Source organism: Magnolia sinica, chromosome 19, assembly GCF_029962835.1.
Source record: "Magnolia sinica isolate HGM2019 chromosome 19, MsV1, whole genome shotgun sequence".
Classification (NCBI taxonomy): domain Eukaryota; kingdom Viridiplantae; phylum Streptophyta; class Magnoliopsida; order Magnoliales; family Magnoliaceae; genus Magnolia; species Magnolia sinica.
This window is the reverse complement of record NC_080591.1, coordinates 12,082,986-12,099,215: the sequence shown is the minus strand read 5'-3', so window position 1 is coordinate 12,099,215 and position 16,230 is coordinate 12,082,986. Positions and strand designations below refer to the sequence as shown.

Here is a 16,230-nt window from a genome sequence, read left to right as displayed (position 1 = left end):
AGATCAGCATAAACGTTTCAAGGAATTCAATGTAGGGGACTCTGTGATGATCCACATTAGGCCTGAGCGGTATCCTCAGGAGGTCATTCATAAATTACACGCGCGTAGCGCTGGACCCTTCAAAATTATAAAACGAAACGGTCTCAATGCGTATGTTGTAGATGTTCCACCTTCCATATGAATTAGTTCCACATTCAATGTGGAGGATCTAGTTACTTTTCAGGAGACCACTGATACTTTGTCTAGCCCTTCGCCCACCCATCCAGATTCCCCAGATCTATCCCTTGATCCATGGCCTCTTCCCGACCCTTCTTCCCAACCTCTATCTTCCATACCTACCCTTCCCACACCAGAGAGGAAATAGAGGATATTTTGAACCATTAGATAGTATCAATGTCGGACGGCGGGTTTTAGAAATACCTGGTTAAGTGGAAGTCACGCCCAGCTTCAAACAGTACATAGCTCACTGAGGAGAAGCTTTAGAGACTTGATCCTGACATCTTAGAGCAGTTCAGGAGTTTTGTTTCGTCAGTGGCGAAATCTTCGCAGACGGGGAGAGTTGATGGGGACATCACGCGCACACGCACGCCCCCCTGCGCACGTACGCAAGGACGAGGAGGGCCCCACCATTGATCTGGATTGATAACAACATCTAGGGAAGGGCTCCTAGTTAGAAGATTGCATTTTGGTTCGTTGGAGTGGACCCAATAGTCATGTGAATCCCATCATGGGTTCTCATGATCGTGGCCCATTATTCTAATTAATCTAGTACTTTGGATTTTGCCTATTATTGTTATTGAGAATATCATGGATGGTTTAGATTGCTTTGATTAGTTGTTCATTTTGATTATTTTGTCTCCAAGTAATAGGTTGCGCACATGGCACGAGTTTTGGGGTATAAGGTTTTATTATAAATAGACACCCCTTGTAGTCTTTTTTATTATTGAAGATTAATAAAATTTCTGCGTTTTTCTGCTCTAAATTTCTAAGTTGTGGAGATTCAATTAAGTGTGAAAACCTCTCTTCCTCGAAGGGCTGACTACCATGGTGCGAAGCCACACCTATCCCGATTCGCCCCCACCTTCTACCATCCATATTTCTCCTCCTACAATCATCTACGCTTCAAATTCATCCTCTATTGCAGCCGTTTTTCTCTCTACAGCAGATTTCCAGAATCTGGCCCTACAGGAGGGCTGAAACTTCGGCGGAGCACCACGCACAAACCGTGCATCGGATCAAGCTGAAATTTGGAGGTTTTGTGGCCCTCCCCTGGCCGACCAGGGCCAAGCTGGCCGTTTTCTGATTTGTGGGCCCCACACACGTGCGGGACACCTCCAGCGCACGTGCGTCTGGGCCTTCACCGTTGTCCACGCGTGTGACGCTTATCTGGTTCGTCTCTCTCCTCTCTTTCACCCCTCTTTCACCCCAAATCCCTAACCCTAACCCTAAATTACTCAAATCCCCAATTTTATGCCCTTTCTTCAACCTTGGGGTTCCCTGAATTGAAATCTGTGAACCCCTTGGATTGGGGAATTATTTTTGTGCATGTGTGGATGAATTTACCCTCCTTTGATTATTGTTTGGTCCATAATTTTGATCGATCCAACCCTAGCTTGTGTAGGCCCGGGCCTGCATAGATTCCCCTTGATTGAATGCTTGAACTTGTGCGGGATATGGAATTTTGTGTAATTGTTTCTGAACTAACGTGATCTAAAGCCTGAAAATCTTGCACATCATATTTGAATTTCATGTCTTACATCACATATGGTGTGCATGGGCCTATAGGCCATATGGTTAGTGGAATGGTTCCAAAATACCTTGAGGTTTAAATTTAAATACATTCAGTAGTTCCTGTGGGCCCCACTGGACAATCAGTCCATTAAGGTGAGCCATTTGATTAGAGTAGTCCAAATCAGACCATTGATTTGACCATGATCTGTCACCATCACTTAATCTGATCAAGGTTCTCAATTGGGTCAATCAAGACCGTCGATGCAATACAATCTTCAATTTTGATGTTGGATGTAGACAGTTGGATAAGCCTGATCTGCAGATCCTGACATTCATTCAACCACGAACAGGACCACTCTCAGTCTCCATTGGATGATTGCAGGGCCCTTCATCACAGAAACTACACTAGTCTTCATACTTGAACATTAAAAATTACCAACTAAAATTTTAGACGTGAATAGGAGACCATAGGATTTCTCACCAGCAAAATGAGGATAAGAACTAAACCCAATCTACCGAAAACCAAAAAAACAAAAGAATAGAGACTTTTTTTTTTTCGAAAGATAAAGACTAGAGACTTGTTGGAAGACCAGCAAGGAATCTCTTCTATGTTAATGAAGAATTTCACCCAAGAACCACCACTTTTCTTAGAAATCCAATCAGAGGATAGTAGCAAAAGATTTTGTTCAGTTAATATATCTCTCAAGCTTGCATAGTTGAAGGCACTAGGTCTGCCAGAAACACCTAGGCACACATGGAGATTTCAGGCAAGGTATTCCCTAACGGTAACGATGGACGTAACAGCCACAAACGTTACCTTTACAATAAGGGGCGTAATGGCCGTTACGGAGGCTGTAACAGCGATTACGGTCTCCTTTTTTATTGAAAAAAAAAAACCAAAAAAACTGTATCAGCCCCGTAACGGTCTGAATTGGCCTCGTAATGGACCGTTACGGCCTTTACTGGGGGGGCGTAATGAGCCATTACGGGTTATTTTTTCCATGACGGCTGTTGCAGCCTTTACGACCCTGTAACGTGTAACGGTTGCCACTGTCAACTTTACATAACGGCCTTTACAGCACACCATGATTCCAGGCGTTAAGCTTTAAAAAAATTTAAATTGATATTATTTTTGTCATTCATAGATACATCATCATCATCCTCGTCCAAGTCCTATCCCAAATTCCCAATTAAATGGGGTTGGCTACATGAATCTTGTTTTGCCATTCCACTATATAAAGGGTCATTCATAGATACATAATTCTTTTTAAAGTTTTAGCTCCAAAACTAATTTTAACACAATGAATAAAAATTATTGTAAAGATATTACGCATTTTACACAAAGTAATAGTTACACACCACTTCCAACAACTTACATCTACACAACCAAGGTTTTCAGTAATGGTATTGGCAGGCCGATACACTATATGGCCTTATAATGGCCATTTATTTCATTTATCATGATCATTTTTTTAAGATTTTATTTATTAATATCATTATTTTTTTTCATGGTGGGAAAATCTTGCATTGCATCAAGGTGAAGTTTGCAGAATTTTCGCCGAGTATGGAAGCCCAAACCCATGCTCAAGCCCAAAACATAAGCCCGACTGTGACCGAAAACCTCACCAAAACCCTCTCAAACTCAAACAAAAAGATCCAAAAAGGTCAAAGAGGTGTGGGGCCCATGCCCTTTTTATTTTTATTTGATTTTCTTGGACAGGGAAAACTATTTTCCGCTCTATCCACATTTTAGCAATTATACACTTTCAGGAGGTTTATCCACATTTCAGCGATTATACTCTCTCTCTCTCTCTCTCTCTCTCTCTCTCTCTCTCTCTCTCTCTCTCTAATACACTCATATTCTCATTCTCTCTTACTCTCTATCATCCCTCTAATACTCTCATATTCTCATATTCTCATTCTCTCTTACTCTCTCATCACTCTAATACTAATGCGGGGGCATTTTCACACCGGGCTCGAGTGGGTGGCCTGTGGGATGCAAGGACACACTCGGGGTGGGTGGCCGGCATAACCCATGGATTTGGGGACCGTGGAGGTGGGTGGCTCGTGTGAGGCAGAGCCCATGGATTTGGGGACCACGAGAGGGCGAAACCCATGATTTGGGGCCCATGAGAGGGTGGAACCCATGGATATGGGGCCCACGGGGAGGTTTCAGCAGAGGACCTAACCCATGGATTTGGGGGCTGGGCTATGAGATAAAGGGATTAATTCGTCATGCTCTAACAGTTCGAGCTTTTAGAGCAAGTGGTTAATTGTCCTGCATCAAATACTCTCATATTCTCATTCTCTCTTACTCTCTCTCATCACTCTAATACTCATATTCACTCTCAAGTCTTAACTCTATTACTACTCTAATACTCTCATTCTCACTCTCTTTTTTTGTATATGCATTTATACATTCATTTGAGTATATCTTTCAAAAATAAAATAAAATAAAATAAAATAAATCATTAAGTAGTTGTAACCAATCTAATACTTGGGGGAATTTCATTAAAGATTCCCTAAACAACTAAGGTGTCATTTGGTAAATTGAAAATAAGGTCTTAAAAAATCAATTTAAGTGTTGAAAACTTAAAATGATGAATTCTAATACTTACAAGTACTAAAATTCTGTTTGGTAATTTGTCTGAAAAAAGTCATGATATCTGAAAATAAACACTTTTCCCATAAAGCCTTGTTTGGTAAACACAAACCACAAATGTTTGAAAATTGACAATTTGTCATATTTGCCCCTATTGTCTCAATTTCTATCTTTTACAGAGTATGAGATGAAACTTATTATTGCCATGCCACCAAATTTGGGACACCCATGCGAAATCCACGTACATCTCTTAAACATAACTCTCTGACTGATGGACCATGTATTATATTCTTCTTGATAGAATAATTATAACCCTTCAATTGGTGGTCCTTGAACTATATGGCTAATAAGAGAAACACAATAACATCTCAAACGTCCCACCTGCATTTAACATGGATGGCTAGACATGTGGGCCACTACCCACCAAGGGTTACATCGGGTCAAACATCCTATATGCGTGGACATTCAACCAAGCAACCAAAGATTGATCCATCAACCTACCAAGAGTGATAAAGTGCATCACGCCCAAGTTCACACCAAAGAATCAACATCGTACAGCCCAAATTTTGCCCCACAATAGCCTTGGACGTTTTTGCCCAACATAGTGTAGCCCGGATTTTGCCCTGCAACAACCTTAGACATTTTTGCCCCATAATCTCCTTGCTCAAGTCACTTTTTGGTCAATTTGAGCCAACAGATCACCTCGTCGTAAAACTTAATTTCAGCACTTACAACTGAAAATTGGAATTTTAAGTCATTTTCACAATTCAAATCAATTGGCAAATCTAAATATCCCTACCAAAAAATCAAGATGACAATGCTCTCTCTCTCTCTCTCTCACCAAAACCCTACTAACATCCATTCCAATCAATTGCCACTTGGCCCGTCCATATGTAGTTCTTTGGACTAGCTTTGATTTTTTTAAAAAAAAAATTAAATCAGACTCTTGGATTGAGAGATCTAGTCGTTTCAATCTCGTCATATCACTAATAGTGCAAATTGAAGGATTGATTGATTTAGGGTTTGTGGACTGATCTAAACCATTTTATTCCATTGAAAATGTTTGGTTTGTGATTATGCATGATGTGATATGGATAATGATTTTTGGATGGCTTGGATTTGCTTATTTTTTTAAATTCCATCTTATGTACGGTTTGTAAGAGGCAGTCATTTTGAAACCATTCTCAAGTTGTAAGTTGTGAATTTTCTTATTCCCTTTGATAGATCTCAACTTGTCTAGAATCATAAATGACCCGAATTAGCCAGGATCATGATTTAAAGTTGTAAATCTAGGGTTTTGAATCTCAAGCGTCAAAATTGTTCATGATAATCAATGTCAGAAGGTATCACATATGGGGCTTGTTTGAAAGTTGGTAAAGAGAGGATCGAGGAAAGGTCTCCAGATTGCAAAGGAGGTGGCCCACGTAGGGCTCACAGGTTGTACAAAATTTTTCCATGGGGATGCGTGTGCACCCTCCTTTCCTTCTTTGACTCTCCTCTCTCTCTCTCTCTCTTTACTTCTTTCTCTATGATTGGTTTCTAATTAGAATTTTACAATTTGGAAATTACCTATTCGATGTTAAATTCAAATAAATATGAATTTACGAATTTCTAAATCTCAAAATTCTCAATTAGGAATTGAGCCTGCATACCCCATTGAGTCTAATATGTTCTTTTACACGTTGTGTATGCTTCTGTTCAACCATTGATCGTGCATGATCTGACCGTACAACCTCTATAGGGAATGTGGGGCCCACTCACGACTGACATTATAGGTTCCACACACCCCTGTACTGCTGGATCAACAAGTGGGGCCCACAATTCATGCACATGTGGGCCCACGAGCGTGTGGAAACACACCAGCAACTTGGGCCCAATTTTGAGCAAGTAAGCATCTTCTTTTGGAAGATCTAAACCATCCATGATGACCAGCGCGTTGAGCACTACAAGATAAGTCCGTTGTCCAGCTCAGGGCAGGGATCGCAACGATATGGATGTTCAAGGTTGATCGTTCCTTGAGCAGGCCATATCTCCTCAACCACTGATGAATGAAATGAAATTTGGTATGAGTGTTCATCTTGATACAATCTTAGAAATGGTCCAGATAGATTTGACATTGACTGTCTAAAGCTGGCCAGATTGGATTGTGACCATCCGATCTTATTATCGACGGATCTGGATCATCTGAGATCAAAATGGGCAGAAGCTTGCTATCTAGCCCAAATGGCATGTGCTGGAGTGATCCATCGGCTCAAACTGACCAAAAGGTGACCCGATCAAGGAGATTACGGGCAAAATTGTCCAAGGCTGTTACAGGGCGAAATCCGAGCCGCACGATGTTGATCTCTTGGTGTGGACTTGGACATGACACACTTCATCACCCTTGGTGGGTTGATAGATCAATCTTTGGTTGCTTGGTTGAACGCTGACACAAGTAAGATGTTTATGGCCCAATATACCCTTGGTGGTGGTGGCCCACATGTCTAGCCATCCAGGTCAGACGTGAGTGAGATGTGTGAGATGTTGTTGTGTTTCTCTTATTAGTCATCTAGTTTAAAGACACCAATCAAAGGGTTGTGTCTTGTTTGATGAGTGTGGTCCCCTGATGAGCAAGGTGTCCCGTATCGGTATCGGTTGGCGTAACGGTGCCCTCCGAAACCGATACGGATACGGGGGCGTAACGGTGATACGGGGGCGTAACGGCCCGTAACGGGGCAAATTTTTTTTTTTTGCCAAAAAATTATGAAAAAATATGAATTAAATCATGAATATTCTAAGCATTCCAAATATGCATTCATTTATAAATTAGAACATGTTTATGGTGGTGTAACGGTCCACTCTTTGGTGAGAAGTTGTATCGGACCGTCTGATTAATTTTTTAACCAGGTAACTTGAATTTGACTACAAAATTCATATATTTAATTTTTTAAATATGTAATTTATATACTTAACAACTTGATATCATTTCTCCCAATAGTTATTTTAAAAAAATGAAATTAAATTCAGGTAGATGGTGTTGCCAATTTGGGGCTGACTTGGAGGACCAATCTATTCTCCAAATCAGCCTCAAATTCATGCCATTTATTGTCATTATCCCACTTATAAATTGGTGGACATTTATTGTATAGTGAATCATAAAAAAAAAAAAAAAAAATCAAAAGGCCCTATTTTAAAAAATAAAAGTTCACAAATTAACAATTAAAACTATTCAAATAATTTGATTTTGGCATTGTGAGTTAGCAATTGCAGTCCATAATTTAATTGTCAAATTTTAAGTTAATATATGTCTCGTGTACAATTTTTTAAGGCTTGAATTAGGAGGGACTCAGATGTAAAGTGCAGCACACGTGTCAAAGTTTTTTGGGCCCCACCCGTGATGAATGTGTTATATCCACACCGTCCATCCATTTTGCCAAATAATTTTAGGGCATGAGCCCAAAAATGAGGCACATCCAAAGCTCAGGTGGATTGCACCATAAAAAACAACAATAATTAAATGTTCACCGTTAAAAATTTATTGGGGCTAGAAAAGTTTTAGATCAAGCTGACATGTGTGTTTTCCCTTCATCCACGTCAATGTGACCCAATTAATAGGTTAGATTGAAAATAAACATTACAGTGGACTTTAAGAAAATTTTAATGGTGAGCATTCTATAACCACTACTTCCTATGGTGTGGTCCACCTGAGATTTGGATATTACTAATTTTTATTCACGACCTAAAATGATGTGGCAAAATGGATGGTCGATATGGATAAAATATATACATCATAGTGGGGCCCACTCGGGTACGATCAAATTGGATGGAAAATAAACGTTTGGCCCTACAAATTATTTTAACGTGAAAATAATTATCTCTTTCTATTTTTGGTGTGGTCTAGATGATCTCTAGATATAATTCATTTTTGGGGGTGCTCTAAAATGATCTCTAAAAATAGATGAATGGTGTAGATGTAATAAATACATCATTGGAGCCCATATAACTTTGATCTCCTTTGAACCGTTCGGACAACTCGGAGCTCGAAGAGTGTCAGCGCTTGACGTACCTACAGTAGCTAGCTGCTGCAAATTAAAAAAAAATGGAGAGAGAGGGAAACGAAAAGAAAAAAAGAGGGAAAGAAGAGAGAAAAGAAAAAAAGAGGGAAAGGGGGAAAGAAGAGATTGAGAGAGAGAGAGGGAGAGTGAGCGAGAGAGAGGAAGAAGAAGAAGAAGAACAGGAAGAAGCCGCATCAGGGCGCAGCCCTCCTTTCCTTCTTTGACTCTCCTCTCTCTCTCTCTCTCTTTACTTCTTTCTCTATGATTGGTTTCTAATTAGAATTTTACAATTTGGAAATTACCTATTCGATGTTAAATTCAAATAAATATGAATTTAGGAATTTCTAAATCTCAAAATTCTCAATTAGGAATTGAGCCTGCATATCCCATTGAGTCTAATATGTTCTTTTACACGTTGTGTATGCTTCTATTCAACCATTGATCGTGCATGAGCTGACTGTACAACCTCTATAGGGAATGTGGGGCCCACTCACGACTGACATTATAGGTTCCACATACCCCTGTACTGCTGGATCAACAAGTGGGGCCCACAATTCATGCACATGTGGGCCCACGTGCGTGTGGAAACACACCAGCAACTTGGGCCCAATTTTGAGCAAGTAAGCATCTTCTTTTGGAAGATCTGAACCATCCATGATGACCAGCACATTGAGCACTACAAGATAGGTCTGTTGTCTAGCTCAGGGCAGGGATCGCAACGATATGGATGTTCAAGGTTGATCGTTCCTTGAGCAGGCCATATCTCCTCAACCACTGATGAATGGAATGAAATTTGGTATGAGTGTTCATCTTGATACAATCTTTGAGATGGTCCAGATAGATTTGACATTGACTGTCTAAAGCTGGCCAGATTGGATTGTGACCATCCGATCTTATTATCGACAGATCTGGATCATCTGAGATCAAAATGGGCTAAAACTTGCTATCTAGCCCAAATGGCTTGTGCTAGAGTGATCCATCAGCTCAAACTGACCAAAAGGTGACCCGATCAAGGAGATTACGGGCAAAATTGTCCAAGGCTGTTACAGGGCGAAATCCGAGCCGCACGATGTTGATTTCTTGGTGTGGACTTGGGCATGACGCACTTCATCACCCTTGGTGGGTTGATAGATCAATCTTTGGTTGCTTGGTTAAACGTTGACACAAGTAAGATGTTTATGGCCCAATATACCTTTGGTGGTGGTGGCCCACATGTCTAGCCATCCATGTCAGACGTGAGTGAGATCACTGAGATGTGTGAGATGTTGTTGTGTTTCTCTTATTAGTTGTCTAGTTTAAAGACACCAATCAAAGGGTTGTGTCTTGTTTGATGAGTGTGGTCCCCTGATGAGCAAGGTGTCCCGTATCGGTATCGGTTGGCGTAACGGTGCCCTCCGAAACCGATACGGATACGGGGGCATAACGGCGATAAGGGGGCGTAACGGCACAAAATTTTTTTTTCCCAAAAAAATATGAAAAAATATGGATTAAATCCGGAATATTCTAAGCATTCCAAATATGCATTCATTTATAAATTGGAACATGTTTATGGTGGTGTAACGGTCCACTCTTTGGTGAGAAGTTGTATCGGACTGTCTGATTAATTTTTTAACCAGGTAACTTGAATTTGACTACAAAATTCATATATTTAATTTTTTTAAATATGTAATTTATATACTTAACAAGTTGATATCATTTCTCCCAATATTCTTTAAAAAAATGAAATTAAATTCAGGTAGATGGCGTTGCCAATTTGGGGCTGACTTGGAGGACCAATCTATTCTCCAAATCAGCCTCAAATTCATGCCATTTATTGTCATTATCCCACTTATAAATTGGTGGACATTTATTGTATAGTGAATCATAAAATAAATAAAAAAAATCAAAAGGCCCTATTTTAAAAAATAAAAGTTCACAAATTAACAATTAAAACTATTCAAATAATTTGATTTTGGCATTGTGAGTTAGCAATTGCAGTCCATAATTTAATTGTCAAATTTTAAGTTAATATATGTCTCGTGTACAGTTTTTTAAGGCTTGAATTAGGAGGGACTTGGATGTAAAGTGCAACACATGTGTCAAAGTTTTTTGGGCCCCACCCATGATGAATGTGTTATATCCACACCGTCCATCCATTTTGCCAAATAATTTTAGGGCATGAGCCCAAAAATGAGGCACATCCAAAGCTCAGGTGGATTGCACCATAAAAAACAACAATAATTAAACGTTCACCGTAAAAAATTTATTGGGGGCTAGAAAAGTTTTAGATCAAGCTGACATGTGTGTTTTCCCTTCATCCACGTCAATGTGACCCAATTAACAGGTTAGATTGAAAATAAACATTACAGTGGACTTTAAGAAATTTTTAATGGTGACCATTCTATAACCACTATTTTCTATGGTGTGGTCCACCTGAGATTTGGATATTACTAATTTTTTGAATCCTGACTTAAAATGATGTGGCAAAATGGATGGATAATATGGATAAAATATATACATCATAGTGGGGCCCACTTGGGTCTGATCAGATTGGATGGAAAATAAATGTTATCGTGTGCCCTACGAATTATTTAACCGTGAAAATCATTATCTCTGTTGCTATTTTTGGTGTGGTCCAGATGATCTCTGGATATAATTCATTTTTTGGGGGGTGCTCTAAAATGATCTCTGAAAATAGATGAACGGTGTAGATGTAATAAATACATCACTGTGGAGCCCATATAACTTTGATCTCCTTTGAACCGTTCGTACAACTCGGAGCTCGAGGAGTGTTAGCGCTCGTCTTTGCGTGACACGTACCTACAGCGGTAAGCAGCTAGCTGCTGCAAATTAAAAAAAAAAAAATGGGGAGAGAGGGAAACGAAAAGAAAAAAAAAGAGGGAAAGAAGAGAGAAGAAAACAAGAGGGAAAGGGGGAAAGAAGAGATTGAGAGAGAGAGAGAGTGAGAGAGAGAGAGAGGAAGAAGAAGAAGAAGAACAGGAAAAGCCGCAGCAGGGCGCAGCCGCAGCCGCAGCTACTCAAGAAGAAGAAGATGAAGAAGAAGAAGAAGAAGAAAGAGAAGAAGAAAAGAAAGGAAAAAAAGTGTTTCTCTTATTAGTTGTCTAGTTTAAAGACACCAATCAAAGGGTTATGATTATTTTATAAAGAAGAATATAATACAAGGTCCATCAATCGAAGGGTTATGTTTGAGAGATGTATGTAGATTGGGCATAGGTGTGCCAAATTTGGTGGCACGGCAATAACAAGTTTTGTACCATACTCTAAAAAAGATAGAATTTTAGATAATAAGGGCAAATATGACAAATTGCCAATTTTCATACATTTGTGGTTTGTGTTTACCAATCACGTTTTTTGTGAAGAAAAAATGCTCATTTTCAGTTATCATGACTTTTTTCCACACAAATTACCCAAAAAAATTTATAATTTTTTTTTTTTTTTTTAAATCAGTACTTACAAGTACTAAAATTCAACATTTTAAGTTTTCAACACTTAAATTAATTTTCAGACCTCATCTTTCAGTTTACCAAACGGCACCTAACTCTAACATTCTCATATTTAATATTCTATATTATCCAAATATCAATACATGATTAAGATTATAAGTCCACATATGAGTAATGATGACACAATTACACAAACCACAAACTCACAAGCCTATAATGTGTGATAAATTAATAACTGACAAATAGTCAAAGTGGCAAACTAATTTTATTTTAAAAAAAAAAAAAATAGATGAATAGAGTCGGGTCATTTTGGGTACACATGAATTTGCATAATCTATGAGATTCATCCATTCATCCTATTAATGTACATCCCTAATTATCCTACTGGAAGAAAAAATTTACTTGAATCTAAAAATGGCCAAAAATACCGAAGAAATAAAAATGCTCTTAACCATTAATTTAATGTGTTAATCTACATATCTAAACTAGAAACAAGTTATTCATGCATCATTGTAAGAAAAAATTGAAAAAAAAAAATTTTTTAAATCACTAGAAATTTTAAAAAGAATATCTAAACTAAAAACAAGTTATTCAGCATCATTGTAAGAAAAAATTGAAAAAAAAAAAGTTAAAAAATCACTAGAAATTTTGAAAAGAAATAGCGAACCTCGGAAAAGATTTAAAAGAAAAATGAGGCAAATATAGCTAACTTGAACACAAATTAAGAAACATTTGGTCAATTCGGTCATATCACTTTGAATTGACACGCATACAGCAAGAAGAAATAATAAAAGAAGATTTTTACCTCTCTTTTTTTCGATTTTTCCCAAAATCGGCACCGAAGCTTTGATTCGCTGGTTCAAACACAAGATAGTTCTGATCTTACTAGCATAGTCAAGGGCAACCCACGCCTACGCATTTTAGGCCTGTTGTGATGCAGGACAATTAACCACTTGCTCTAAAAGCTTGAACTGTTAGAGTATGGCGAATTAATCCCTTTATCTCATAGTGTGAAAATGCCCATGCATTATGTTGCACTGGCGTAGTCAAAGGCAACCCACACCTAGGCATTTTTGGCCTGTTGCACTAGCGTAGTCAAAGGCAACCCACGCCTAGGCATTTTAGGCTTGTTGCACCTTGCATGGACCTCGGGCGTGCACTTAGCACCTGGAAGTGCCTTGCGCTAGTTGCGCTTAAGTTACATTTCGTTTTCTACACAAAATAACATTATGTGTCACCTCATGCATATAGGTTTTTGGTGTTGTACCACCCAATAGGGATGCAAATAGATAAGAAATGCCTTTTAAGCCCTATTTCAACAATCTTTCTCATTCCTTGATATTACAGCTTGAGATACTCTTCGTCTCTTCCCCCAAATTTCAACAACTTCACTTTTTTCTTCTTGATTTCTTCTTCTAATAGGGTTTTGAGGTCATCACATTGGACATCCTAAAAGCAGTTTGAGCCTTTGTTGGTGCCGTAAAAGAGATTTAAGGTGAATTCAAGAATTAACATGATTGGAAATTTTAGGTTAGAGGATTTAGGGATGTTGAAAATTGTTGGGGTTTGGAAAATTTAAGGATTTGGGGGAAAAAAAATAAATTGGTTTTGGATTGGTGAATTTGGTGAAATTGGGAAATCTAGAGTTGGGATTTGGGGAAATTAGGATTTAGAATTAGGTAGACTTCAAAGAAAATTAGGGTTGTGGGCTTTTGTGCCACAAGAGGAATTGGATGGTATTGACTTTGATTATTTACAAAATAAACTTATATATGTATAGTTAAGCATTAATACATTTTTTTGTAGAGATAACTGCAATTTTATTAAGAACACCTGCCAAAAGACAGGAAAAGAATACAACCCAATGCTAAGCCAAAAACCAAGCGAAAATATTAGTACCCGCAACTGCTTTAACATAAGGAACCCATTCTAAACAACAAAATTCACTAAGCATATGATCTCTTCGACGGAGGGATCCTTATCTTGAAAACATCGACTGTTCCAGCCTTCACAAGCCTCCATATGGCTTTCAGAGATTTACCCATTGTTGCTCAGTGCGAAGCGCATGACTGTTGGTTGATAGAAAACAGCATCACCCATGACATATGGAAAAGAGAGATGAAGTGATCCCAAACTTTATGCGTGAAGGGGCAATGGATGAAGAGATGGTCGATCAACTCCGCATCACCCATACACATCAAGCATATGTTGGGAAGGACAAGGGATTGCCTTTAAAGGTTATCGATGGTTAGCACTCTTTTCCTTCCCATAAGCCAAACAAACACCGCATCCCGCAATCCTCGGACAGGCACCATAAGAGATAAGACCAAAGTGGGAAGGAAAGGAAGTTAAGCATTAATACTTATTATATAAATTTTAAAAGTTGCAATTATAATCTCCAGGCATGTGCAAATCCCTCCCTCCGTCCTCATAGGATTGGTGCATGCCCTAAATAAGCCCATTTGATGGCGTTGCCTTACATGGTTTTTTAAAACAACAAAGGGGGTTTGTTAATAAGGTTTCAGGATGGCACCCAAAAGATTACAACCCTAAGTAGCAAAACGCATAGAACTATCTTTCAAAAGAAAATACAAGAAGCCCACTCGGCAACAAGAAATTTCACCATACGGATAACAAAATCAGCATCCTTTTCAAGATCACTGAAACATCTCCCACTCCTCTCCCCCCAAATAGCGCAAAAGGACGCTAAGATCACCAACCACCATTCCACATGAGCAAGCTTCAAAAGAGAAACCCCATGACCCACCTCTAAGAAACTATCCATCAAAATAGGCATGCACCCCTACACCTTGAACAAAGATAAGATAGAACCCCAAATCTTCCAAGAAAATGCGCAATGAATGAAATGGTGAACTATTACCTCCTTGCCAGCATTGCATAGAGCGCACATGTTCGGAATCACCATTCCACACTGCTGAAGATTGTCATTAGGACCCTCTTTCTACCAACAAGCCACCCAAATGTTGCCACTTTCGTGGGAGGCGGGCACCAAACCACCAAAGCATTGCCATCAAAGTTTGACCCTCAAGCAGGGGAGAACGCAACAAATCATAGAAGGATGAGACTAAGAAATGACTCAAGCTTTCCAACCTCCACACCAACCTATCTTGCTCCCCATGCATCGAGCAAAACACTTGGATATGATGAAGGGCAACTATACCCCCGAGGATCCACTCGCCAACCAACAATCTACGCCGCCTTACATGTTTCGTCATGTCCAAATCTTATTTGTATGATGTGTTCATTGGGTTTTTAGGATCAACAAATCAGAGTTTCCTAGTATGATTACTGACTAGGAAAAGAAACAGAACCATGACTCTTGGGTCCACAGACCTATTGGACCACCACTATAGAGCCCAACTACTAATTGAGCCACCATGCTGCGCCCACTAACTGGTCGGACAACCATCTACATATTTCACCATCCCTATAAATAACCGTGCAAACAGTGGGTCCGTAATGTTAACCAAACTAATCATGGACCCACCTCGTCCCTATGGTGATACATTTTGACAATAGGGGGATGTTCATATCAGCCATCAGCGATGAGAAAATCATATCAACCTTTCAGATCACTAAACCACAGGCCCCACTCATACAAACCTCAAACCCAAACATACCTTATGAACTATCAGCCCAAGCATTGGACAACATAATATAAGTGCATTTTCACACCGGGCTCGAGTGGGGTCGCATGTGGGATGCAGGGGCACACTCGGGGTGGGTGGCCTGTGTGAGGCGGGTGGCTCGTGTAAAGCGGAACCCATGTGAAGTGAGGCCCACGAAAGGGGTTAGGCCAAGGTCCTAACACATGGGATGTGGGGCCCAGGCTATGAGATAAAGGGATTAATTCGCCATGCTCTATTAGTTTGAGCTTTTAGAGCAAGCGGTTAGTTATCCAACGTCAAAGTGGTATCAAAGCGAGAGGTCTCATGTTCGAGACTCCACACCGGGGGTGATTAATGCAGGGGCATTTTCACACCGGGCTCGAGTGGGGTCCCTCGTGGGTGGGATGCAGTGTGCCCGAATGGGGTCCCTTGTGAGGCAGGTGGCTCATGTGAAGCGGAACCCATGTGAAGTGGGGCCCATGAGGGGATGCGGTTTGCCCAAGTGGGGTCCCTTGTGGGAGGCAGGTGGCTTGTGTGATGCGGAATCCATGTGAAGTGGAGCCCACGAGGGGGGTTCGTCCGAAGTCTTAGCCCATGGGATGTGGGGTCTGGGCTATGAGATAAAGGGATTAATTCGCAACTGCATCACAACACGTCGACCCAAAGCCCACCATTTTATCCAATCCATACAATAAGAAACTTTTTCTATATATATGACAAATGAGAAACAGTTGAACCCACATCCATTTCAAAGTCAGAGAAAATTCTGCATCACTAGAGAAGAAGAATGG

At 39.7% G+C, this 16,230-nt stretch overlaps 1 protein-coding gene across 1 annotated transcript in view; it reads right to left on the bottom strand.

Annotated features, from left to right (window-relative positions):
- LOC131234331 (uncharacterized) overlaps positions 1-16,230 on the bottom strand; it is a 32,498-nt gene that overhangs the window by 14,920 nt on the left and 1,348 nt on the right. The gene's annotated exons all lie outside the window — the stretch shown is intronic.